The 8,702-nt window shown below is 38.5% G+C and overlaps 1 long non-coding RNA gene across 1 annotated transcript; it reads right to left on the bottom strand.

Moving 5' to 3' along the window:
- Positions 1-569: 569 nt before the first annotated feature.
- LOC110903466 lies at positions 570-3,189 on the bottom strand. Its single transcript, XR_004876433.1, has 5 exons — positions 3,017-3,189; positions 2,843-2,920; positions 2,128-2,233; positions 786-873; positions 570-662 (listed from the first exon to the last, which is right to left on the bottom strand). It is a non-coding gene; the product is annotated as an uncharacterized LOC110903466 (long non-coding RNA).
- Positions 3,190-8,702: the final 5,513 nt, after the last annotated feature.

Below are 8,702 nucleotides of genomic sequence, written 5' to 3'. Positions count from 1 at the left end.
CAATCATTGTAATCGTGTTTGAAATAAATTCAATCGTTCGGTTCATTGTGTAAAGATGTTTGATAAAAGTATTACTCTCGTTTGATTGTATGCAAAGTTTGTTTTCATCTTAATTTCCGCTGCACACTCATCCATCTTCATCTTATTTACAAACATAAAATACAATAAAAAACAAACTCAGATCCAACAAACTGCATCGGTTAACATAGCTTTAATTTGCGACATCCTATCAAGCATAACATCTTTATCTATCTCATCTTTTTCTTTTTCAGCCAACAACCCCGCAATAATTCCATTGAACCTTTCTTTTTCTTCATCTTTTTCCTTATCAAACTTGTGTATGATCAGACGTGTTATTCTCATCAGGAGCAGACATGATTCTCCAACAATCAGTATTCCTTACCTATATCAAAAAACAATAAAAATTCACAACAAAACAATGAAAAAAGGCATTCCGATGCTGTTGCTGCAAAACATAAACTTAGGGTTTCAAACAGACAGCTACAAATTACATAACCGATCTAGCAAGTAATTGAGCGATGTGTGTGAGCACAACTTACAGAGAAGTTTAAAAGGGTTAGTCACTGGAACACTGCAGGTATCCAACACAATCTCTTCACAAGTCTTCATGAGCTCTTGGGCGTAAACTCCTGAACTAGTGCCTGTACCGAGTTTGGTTTTCATATTAAATCAATACTTCATTTTCATATTAGCGTTATCATTTTCACTTGGTGGTGAATCAATCACTCAATTAGAAAAAAAAAAAATTGTAACCCAACATTTACCTTCAAATGACCACTGGCAAACTCCACTAGCCACCCCTAGCCATTTGCTGCCAGCCACAAAGTAGGCATCATCTCCACCTATCAATGCCTGGAAATCCACACGATTAACTCTTGTATCAATAGCCCAAAAGTAACAAATGTATCTAGCATTTCAGTTAAATTGAATATTGATATAAAGTAACGAGAAATAATATTTGGACAAAAGTCAATATCGAGATATGAAGTTGGTGCTGCACAGTGAACAACATCAAATTGAAGCATAGTCATTTTAAGGTTCATCGGGACATTTGTAATGTTCAGAAGTAACCCATCGCCATCGGCTTCATGTTCTTCTATTATATTGTTTGTTACTGATTAGCAAAATCTCCTTAGCTCATAAAAAAACCCAGAAACATCCACATCATCAAGGACAAGAAGAACCCTTTTATTCCTAAATCTTGTCGATAAATGCAGATTCACCCCTGTATATACAATTTTTCTAAACAAAGTTCATAGTCGTCTTTGCGATCCCTCCCATTCCAGATATCCCTATCATGCGCGCCTCATGTGTTGCTTCAAACTCAGTAATGATTTTAATGCATCCACTCGAGAGTCTATACCCCTGTTAGCAAGTTAATTAAAACTAGAGACTATAAACAAATTTAGCTGACTACCAACTAATGAGGATATTATGACCCGCTAACTCAACTTGATGATCCTAAACATTTGGCTAATGCAAGCAAAACATACACACTCAAGAATATAAACTCAAAACTAGGGGTGCCAAAAGGGTCGTGTTTGCGGGTTGGCGGGTTCAACCCGACCCGCACCCAAATATTTTATACGAACCCGAACCCGAAAATCGTATCATACATATATATGAACCCGAACACGACCCGTTCAACCTGAATTTTTAAAAATTTTTTTTTGAAATTACTATATTAAAATTAAAATTTACTTTAAAAACACAAATATATATATAACACAATTATATTTAAGTCATAAAATCTTATGTTAATTTCTCTTTTTATGTTATAATTATGGCAAAAAAATATACATCTCATTTAATCTATTACATAGAATATATTGTAAAAACTATAATATCATATAAATGTGTTAAACGGGTCAACCCGAACACAACCCGTTAACCTAAACGGGTTCGCAGGTTCAACTTGAAACTGACCCGAACCCGTTTAGACTAAACCTAAACCCGCGAAATTCGTGTTATGTTCGTGCCGTGTTTCGGGTCGTGTAAGAAATTCACAGCCCTAGTCAAAACCATTTAGAATTTACTCAGTTAATACACTCAACCGTCAATCACCAATAAACACTTTGTCATCTATGAACGGAGATAAATACTTACCCGCTGTCGGCCGTGATATGCCAGCCAGGTGTATATATTAGCAATTGCAGCTAAAGCTTTCCTCCAGTTGTTGACTTTATCCATCACTCCCATAAACTTCTCCAAGCTACACAAAAGAGGGTTAAAAAAGATGTTGTGACTATTTGAAAAAAAACAATTATAACTTTGTAGTCTTTAAAGTATCCTACAAAGATCTTGTGACTAATTTTACTAGTCTAGCTACATTACAACTAACTTTTTAATCTTCACATCGTTACTAGGAGTGATCATCCAAAATCCGACAATCTCGGTTAAAAGCTCGAACGAGCTGAGCTTTAACGAGCCCAAGCCCGAGCTCGAGCCTTAAATAGAGCTCGTTTTGTTATCGAGCCTGAGCTCGAGCCTGAGCTCGAGCCTGAGCTCGAGCCTGAGCTCGAGCCTGAAATACAAAGCTCGTTTAAGCTCGCGAACCTCAACAAGCCCCAAACAAAATTTCTTTTTTTGTATATAATATAATAATAATGATGATATCATTGGCGATCCGAACTCGAGCCGAGCTTTGGCTCGTTTAAGTCATACTGAAACGAGCTCAAGTCGAGCTTCAGAAAAACATGACGAGCGGAGCTCGGGCTCAGGCTCGGCCCGGCTCGTTTACACCCCTATACCTCGCCCTGAAGACGAGAATTTGAAGGATGAGTCAAAAAAACAGCTACGTATAGAAAATCCAGGGGTTTACCCTTTTCGCGATCTTCAAACATTGGCATGAGCCATTGTCTTTCATCCGAAACCGCCATATATCGAAACCTAATATTCACTGAGAATACAGATAATTAAGAAATATCTAACTATGGTGAGCTTTTATATTATGAACGATTTTAAAAAGAACCAATAGACATCTGCTTGTTCTTACAATTTTTCCTAGCTTGAATACGATCTGGCCTTGGTAGATATCAACATCACACTACTACAAAAAGAGGGTTTTTATCATCTTCTAAAGTAAGAAATCAAAGCCACATCAATTGAAAGGCAAACAAATCAATAATAAACACGAAAAAAAAATCATAAATACTTTAACAATGAAAATAGAATCTTAAAATTTGACCAAAAGCAAAACACATACCTTCAATTAAGAAAAACAAGATGTTGGTCATAGTTCACAACAAACCGAACCCTAAGAAATCACTAGCTCATTGCTGAAGTCCAACGGCCGCCACTTTTGGGAGCAATTAGGGTTTTGGATCAGAGGATGATTCGATTAGTGATGGTGGAGCGGAGGTGATGCTTCTAGAGATTTTGGGGAGCAAAGTTCAGAATCAGAATCAGAACCCTAGATGTGATAATTGATATCCCGCTTTCAGTTAAAAAAAAATCGATATCAGGCTTAAATTTTGGGAGAGCGGGTAAAAAACTTGATATTTCGGCTTAAATTTTTTACTTTATATTGCGACCATACGGTGGCAAACTAAATGGCCGTCGAAAGATGGTGGCAACTTTCGTAAAACTTTTTGTATTTGCATATTTGACACCATTTTACTACTATTTTCTTAATTTTTATTATTATTTAGGATTTTCCGGATGTATTTGCTACCAATACGATTTTGGTTGAAAAAGGTAGCTAATTTTGTGACCGTTTTTTTCGGTGGCAAATTGTTGGTGGCAATTGCCCAATTTTTTAGTAGTGTTACTACTATTTTACTTCTACGTATCGTTTTCAATATGATGCCCCCAAAATATAAAAATAATATGTTTTTATGATGCTACACTATTCATCTACATCAAACTAGATGTTACTTTTATTAATCACACAACAGTTTCAGAATTCATATTTACATATATTCAATTTCTAACTTTCTTTATGGAAACATGTTAGTGAAATAACTTTCTACTAAAAGAGTCATAAGAGCACGGTTTAACTAAAAATTAAAAAGGAGATATTGAATTTTAATAATCTTAACTTTTACTTTTATATGTTGTTTGAGAATAATCCTAACTTAATATGCAAGAAAGTTTAGGGCTTGGCATTACATAAATAAGAACCAAACATTTTATATATGTACAAAAGGAAGATGGGGGGAGCACTAAGTGTCTTGATGCATATGTAATTTTCAGTTTTATCTTAGACTAATCCCCACCGGTGAGGTGGGGATTAGCGACTACTCAGAATTACTAGTGATTAACCGGGATTAATCGGATCAGGTTTTTTTATGTAGTTTTCAGTTTTATGTATACACATACACATTATTATCGGTAAATATTTTAAGTAGCTAGGTTTTAACTTTTACTCAACTCATTTTTTAAGTATACAAGATTAATTGTTAGAATTCACATGGTTTGGTTGGAAATTGGCCGGAATTTAGAGGTTTTGGCAGGAATATACAGGTTTTTTTTGCCGGAATTTGGCCGGAGTTGCCGATTTTTGGCTGGCCGACTAGGCCCGACTAGCGATTAATGGATTGATTAACGAAAAATTACTCAGTAGTTACTGGCCGACTAGCGATTAATCGCTGACTACTCGCCGCCTAGTCGCGATTTTTACAACATTATATAATATGCATATTATATAATCAGTATCATTGACTTGATGCATATTATATGATTATATAGATTTTACCCATCACTTCATACCTTATTTATGTTCTACTTCTTTTTGACAACTGCAGATGCTCTCCTCTAGAGATACAACCTTTATGGGTACACATATAAAAACTTTGAAATTGTTAACGAACATCAAGTCCCAGTACCTAACTCTCTCCTTCTACACAAGTTCATTTGTTTCTTTCTTTTTTTTTTTTTTTTAATCCTGTTGGTGCACTTATGTCTGTACTTTGTCTGTATTCGGTCTGTATGTAAACGATGTCCTTGATAGTCTGTAAGTTGACCAAGTCAACTATCCTCCTAGTTTGACTTGGCCAATAAGTTGAAAGATGTTTTGTGTCGAAGGATAAGAGGTCGAAGGATAATGTGGATCCTTCGACCTCATCGAAAGATATGCTTCGAATGATTAGACCTCGAAAGATGATCTTTCGAGGTCCCTGCTTATCCTTCGAATACTTTGTCCTCGATAGATGATCCTTCGGACCATCTATCGGATCCTTCGACCAGACCTGCTGTGTATGGGTATATATATACCCATGCAGTGTTGAGTTTTAGACAGATGCACACAGATAGTCACACCGAGAGATAGAGAGTTGAGAGCATCCTGTCCGAAACACTCACACACTTAGAGAGTTTATAGAACATTTCTGTAAACATTGAGCTTGTAACCGAACCCTCATTGCATTAATACAAGTTGTGTTAATCGGTGAACTTGTGTGTTTGTTTCTCTACTTGCTACTAACTCGGTTTGCTTGCTAGCTTGGATTCCGCACTCGCTAGTAGGTTTGTATAACAAGGTTTAGGTTCGTCATCCACCGGAAAGGGACCTACAAGTGGTATCAGAGCTAAGGCTCTTAACCTTGTTTAAAACCGGGTTTTTACAAGTTTTGGTGTGTTGAAACACTTGGTTTTGCACCTGTTTTTACTTAGTTTCTTGCATTTTCTTTGAGTAAAAACGTGTCTAAACTAACCGGGAGTGTTTAAAGTGGGGTTGGGTAACTTAAAAACTTGTTTTTGAGTGTTTTGGTGATTTCCGGCATACTCCGGTAACTATTCCGGTCACCGGACTGTGTGGATAAGATTGTCCATATTTGGTAAACTTTCTGGTCATTTCAAAGTTGGTGGTGAAAGGACAGCCTGCACATACCATCTTACCGAAAGTGAAACCGGAAGTTTGAACAGGCCTCCAAAGTTGATGCATCTTAATGAATATCCGGGATGGGTTGATCGTTTCCATACATACATTCTTGGTCAAAATACAGAGTTGTGGTTGCGGTTCACTACGGAATTCGATCAAACTATCGAGGTTGCTGCTTCTTCGACAGCTACATTTGCCGATCTTCCTGATGATCAAAAGAAGACGTATGACTTAGAAAAGAAAGCATACGCTATTCTCACTCAAGCACTGAGCAAGGATATTTATCATCAGTTCGTCAGTTTCAAGACTACGAAGAAGCTGTGGGATGCATTGAAGACAAGAGGAGTAGGTAATGAAGCCACACGTCAACTACGACGAGATCTACTGAAGAAAGAATTCGATGGCTTCACATGTATGGATAAGGAGTCCTTGGGAGATATGACAAGCCGTTTCTATCACCTACTTACTGAGCTGACCAACTTTGAAGTCACAACGACTCCAACAGAGGTGGTAAAGAAGTTTGCCGATGCATTGCCTCCTCAATGGAATAACTTCCTGGAAATCTTGAAGTACAACGGAACGTTGAAAACTACAAATATCAACGATTTCGTGCAGCTTCTGGAAAACAAGGATCAGGAAGAAACGTTGAAGGCAAAGAGAGTTGCAGTGCCACAGAATCCAGAGATGTATTATGGCACCTCCACTTCTTCATCAACAAAAGCCGGTTCACATGTTCCACTTCAAACGGCGTTTGTCACAAGCACGGATATGTATGGCAATCCAGTGCAAGTTCCTGTAAAGCCGCCTCCAACCACAGATCTGTATGGAAATCCAATACAACCACCTCCTCCTCCTCCTGCTCAACAACCACAATATGCGTGTTATGGAGGAACATCATCTGCTGCAGGTCAACAATCAAAGCCAAATACAGTACAGCTTGACACTTCAAGCTTCTCTAAAGTCAGTGTAGAAGTAGCTAAGGAACACATGGAGCTACTTAACACTGTAGTGAGCGCGTACTGTGGGTTGATAGAAGGTCAGATTGGAAACATTAATCTGACACAAGAAGATTACAGGCAGATTGATAAGGAAGAGATGGACTTGATGGACATCAAGTGGGCCTTTGCGAGTGCTGTGAGAAGAGCAAAGGATTGGATGGAAAGTACTGGCAGAACCAGCTTGGAAAGTAAGCGAGACACCAAGTATGGGTTCGATAAGCAAGCTGTAAAGTGCTTCAACTGTGGTGAACGGGGTCACTTCAAAAGGGAGTGCACAAAGCCAGCCCAGCACGGGAATCAAAACCCCTTCAGAAACCAAGGCAACCAGCAGAACAGAAACAATGATCGTGCATTGGTGCCTGTTAACAACCAAACCAACCGAGCACTTGCAGTTCAGGTGGATGAAGGTTGTGACTGGTCAATCCAGCTGGGTGGTGATGCTCCTGATGGAACAGCATGTTTTGCTCAGATTGTGAAGGAGCTAGTTCACACCAGTGGTGGAGAATCTTCTGCCAGTGGTGATGAATCGTCTGAAGATGAAGACTCTTCTGGGTACAGCAGAAGTGTTGATGAAGAATCATCCAACTCTGGTGATGATCATGTGGGTGAGACATCTAATGTTTCGGATGATATTGACATTGATGAACTCTTGGGGGAAGCTGTAGCAGAAACTCAAAGAAGATCTATTCTGGTGGATCAGGCTGCTTACTCTTCGTCTTCTCTCCATTCAGCCTTTATGGCTAATGTCGACGGTTCATCAAGTCAGGTATGTGTCGATGAACCCACTGCTATTAACTGTGATGAATGTGATAGATTGCATGCTAGGTGTGCTGATTTGGAAGGAAACATGTCTGAGTTGCAAGCCAAACATGATGCTTTACAAGCTAGTTTGTTTGACTTGCAAGACAAACATAGTTCCTTGAGTGCTGATTGGTGTGACTTGCAAAGCAAACATGAGGCTTTGCAAGAGAAATATGATGTGACATTCATCCACAATCAGAAGTTGACTGTGGATCTCTCTAAATGCACAGAAGCCAACATGTTTTATGAAAACCATGAAAAGGAATTTAAGTCAGTAATTGAAACATTAAAGAAAGATAAAACTGAACTGACAAAAATGGTTTCAAGAAAACAGACGGACATTAATTTGTATATCTCTCGTCTTGAAACAATGCAAAAAGAGATGGCTTGTGTGAAAACCGAAAGTGATGCGATCCAACTCAAGCTAGACAGTTATTTGAGTTCTAGCTATGTGTTAGATCACATCATTGACGTTCAGAAGGAAAAGAGAGATGTCACATGCATAGGGTACAAGAAGTGTCCACCCCCAGTGAGACATAATTATGATGCCATGCCTGATGAAGAGGACAGGGTTTTCTTTGAACCTTCTGTGCCTCTAGATGTTAAGGAGTTTGCTGCAGGACTCGGATACCAAAAGGAAGTATCCTCAGATTCAGATGTGTCAGCAGATACATTTGTGAGTGCTGAACAGAATCAAGATCCTCTAGTTGTGATTGAGGATGCTGATTCGTCTGATGATGAATCTGATGATACTGTCCCAGCAAAGTCTGATGCGGTAGTCAAAAATGAGGACATACCTCTTGAGAATCACATTCTATGTGATCCCCCTGTACAACCCGCTAAGACTATTGCAACTGAGTCCTCATCTGCAGAAGAGCCAGAGAGTGTGAATTTGCTGTACACTCTAGTTGGTGATGATAAAATTTACTCAGACAAAGATTTTCCCATTAAGAATGTTAATCAATCCTTAATCTGCAAAGTCTTTGAGAATTCGACGAGTAAGTTCTTGGGAAAGGCAGGACCTAAAGTTACAGTTACACAGTGTCCTCCTATTCCAAAGGCTG

Source organism: Helianthus annuus, chromosome 13 (genome assembly GCF_002127325.2).
Source record: "Helianthus annuus cultivar XRQ/B chromosome 13, HanXRQr2.0-SUNRISE, whole genome shotgun sequence".
Classification (NCBI taxonomy): domain Eukaryota; kingdom Viridiplantae; phylum Streptophyta; class Magnoliopsida; order Asterales; family Asteraceae; genus Helianthus; species Helianthus annuus.
This window is presented reverse-complemented; position numbering and strand designations above follow the sequence as displayed.